Source organism: Acanthisitta chloris, unplaced genomic scaffold, assembly GCF_000695815.1.
Source record: "Acanthisitta chloris isolate BGI_N310 unplaced genomic scaffold, ASM69581v1 scaffold16566, whole genome shotgun sequence".
Classification (NCBI taxonomy): Eukaryota; Metazoa; Chordata; class Aves; order Passeriformes; family Acanthisittidae; genus Acanthisitta; species Acanthisitta chloris.
The window spans coordinates 13218-16623 of NW_008676638.1; positions in this window are offsets into that span (position 1 = coordinate 13218).

The following is a 3406-nucleotide window of genomic DNA, read 5'->3' on the forward strand; positions in this document are numbered from 1 at the left end:
GCAGTTGGGGCCCAAAATCACCTGTGAATGCCTGACCAGGGAAGGCTGACATGGCAGGCACTCAGCCTCCTAGCAGGTGCTCATTTATTTCACGTGCAGCTACTGTTGGAGGTCAGTTAGAACATGATGTGATTGAATCTCTTCTGTGAAAATACAAAGAAAGAACAGTGTCATCCCAGTGACTCTGAGAATAGGCCTTTTAATGAGGTGCATAAATAACACAGTGTCTCACTGGAAACCTCTAATGGTGTCAGTGTGAATCAGGGGATAATAAGAAAGAGGTGCCCCCAGCTACTGTATTAAATATATTAGCTCTCTCTAGATTTTATCTTAGAAAGCCCAGACCAATTCCTGGGAGTCCTGCAAAATGCAGGTGTTCATTTTGAAATTGATACCCGTTGAATCATGGATATGTTCTCTGAAAGTCCCTTCTATAGGTCTCCTGGTGAAAATGTCTTCCCTAACGTCCAACCTGGGTCTCCCAAACAGCAAGCTGTGGCTACCACCTCTTGAATTGCCCACTACTGCTGAAAAGTATCTGCTGTCTTTGTATCTCTCTGTTGGGTGGTTGTGGGTCACCTCTAGCCCAACTCTCAGACACCTCTTTCCAGCCTAAACAAGCCCAACTCCTTCCAGCTCTCTGAGAGGGTACATACTGCAGGCACAACACACTGGCAGCCCCACTGCACCCTGCCACTTTCACCACAGCCCCCTTGACCTGGGAAGGGGAACCAAGGCCTGACACAGCAACCCAGGTGTGGTCTAACCATCACCACCAAGTGGTCCAAAATAAGTAACTTATCTCAAAACCGTCTGCCTTCCTCCCACCCAGGAGCTTGCAGGCTTTCTAAGGGAGGAGTTGCTGTCAAATGCACTCATGGGTTCTTTTCATTCATGAAGTTGTCTGGTTGCTTATTGAATGTCTTTAAAGGTTTGCATCTAAAATCTCCTCTGGCAAGGATCTTTACAGATTTCATGCACAGTGTGTGAAGAACCATTTCCTCCTGCTTGTGGAGAGCTTGCTATTTGCCAGTTTCATGTCTTGTTCTTGTAAGAGAAAGCCCAATGAGCCTTTGTAAGTATTTATTGTCCCTCTGCCCTTCCTGATTCATAGATCTCTACAGACGTGATAACAAAAGAGAAGACAAAAATACATGAGTAAGACAAGTACTATTTTCTCCTTTTCTGTCCCTTTGTTTCCTGCAGTATGTGACGACTCATGCTTCATTTGGGTGTCACCTCTAGACTCTCTTCAATCTTCTATTTCCTTCTCCTTTGTCTTTGTGGCACTCCACTCATAAATAGCAATGAGGAATAACTCAGGTTATAAACAACCATTTTCCTACTCATTTACCTGTGTTGTTCTGGCAATTGCTTAATGGTAAATGTATGATTTACTGACACAGTTTAGACAACGATGTTGACAAGTTTAATTCCTTGCCTTGGAAAGGAAGGCTAATACAATGTTCCTCTGCATTCCTCTAGGCCACAGAGGCAAGGACAGCCACAGACAGAGGTTCTGTCAAAACCCCCAGCTGGATTATCATCTGAATTTCATTAGGATTCTGAGTAGTGCTGCCGATGAAGTTGACTGGGAAAGAAAGCAACTTAATCTGTTAAAGAGCTGAAAAGAAGCTGTAATTCCTTCTGAAAGATTGTATTGGCTTCTTGCTCGTCTAATATGGTGTTTGTGTTTATGAGGACAGTCAGTATGCATCCTCAAGCAATAGTTTTAATATCTGCTTGACATACGGTGTTTACATGATTTAGAAGTCAGTGATCTTGCAGGCCATTTGACATTCAGCAAAGATCAAGGCCTGAAGGGAAGGAGAGAGCCTTCAGGTTAGAAACAACCATCTGAAGCATATGAAAATCTAACATCAGTCTCAAGAAGAGCTTTGTTAGAGCAAGGGGTTCAGGCTGAGTCTGAGGGAGGGGTACCTTTCTAAGCCACCTGTCTGAATCTGACACAGACAGGAAGCCTCCAAGTCGTCAAAATCTTCTGCTCATTTTAGACCCTAAACTGATCATCTCCCTGTGAATGGGAAAACTAATGTGGAGTATAGCTGGTAATGTCCTGTGAGTACCAAAACAAGGGGTTCCCACTCTTCACTCCATTGACTCAGTTACCCTGAATCTGTCACCAATGGAGAACAGTGTTTGTCCTGTGAGCAAGAGATGATGATGTAGAAAGTACAAACAACTTCTGTATGGAAACTGGAATTATTACAGAGGCTGACAGTAACCTTTGCCAGGGACTTTCCTCATGCTTATTAGTCTATCCAAAGCAAACTAACCTTGCTGGGGGCATGAGGTTAAAGGTGGTCTCTACACAGAGGCCTGTGCTGATATGGAGGCAGTCTGGACTACAAGATTTATTCTGCTGCAGAGCCATCTCATATGGAGGAAAGTCCCTATGGCTGTGCACAGAGGTGGACAGGGAAGAGGCTGGAGGGGACACGAGGCAGCAGCCAGAAATCCTTGATAAAATCCTTTGAACTGACTGAGTGCAAGTTATTGTTGGGGTGATACTTTGCCTACGGTTTAGAAAACCGAGTTGCTTGTGCAATAGGTAGTAATTCCTAAGGGGAGCTGAGTCTTGACTTCTGCTCCCTGATGCCTTGGCAGCGATTTTCCTCCTAAAATTATTGAATGGCACCACCTTGTGGGTGTTCGGAGGTGATCAGAATTTCCCATCTTTTTTGCCATGTGCGGGCTCTGCAAGGGTACATTTGAATAGCGAGGCATGTAAAATCATCAAGAACTGCTTCTCTGCTCGTTTTTTATCAGCTGACAGAAACAGATTTTAAGGCTTAGCAGCTGATTTTCAGAGCTTAACTGATTTTGCCTTTGCTGTAAACAGATTAATTAATTAACACTTTTCAATTCTAGAGAAAATGCTGAGGAAAAATACTGAAATATGCATTAAAGGTCATCTGTCTTGTATGCAATGCCTTCTGCATTACCAAGACGTGAAATCCATGTGTCAGCTAGTCCACGCATCACAAAATTCACTAAACTCGTGAAAGTAAGATGTAACAGGAGAATTTACCATATGTACTATTGTGTTTGCCTTTAGGGGTTACCCTGGCAATGACAGCACATATCCTTAACTGCAGTTCCTGGGAAGCATCAGACATATGTTCATTCATGGAACAGCCTGTATACGGCGACTCCAAGACTTTCCAGAAAGCATTGGCTGCGTGGTATGTGTTTTATACAGCAATAGGATGTGTGTTATCATGGGTATGCAGGAGCCCAGGATGCTAAATAGCAACTGATGAGCCAGTGTGACTGTACTTGCATGGACTATCAGGTTTTTTGGTCAAGTGGGATTATCATGTATCTCTAAATCCAAGACAACATAACAGCTCTTTAAAAATCTATCCAGAAAAGATCTTGCAGA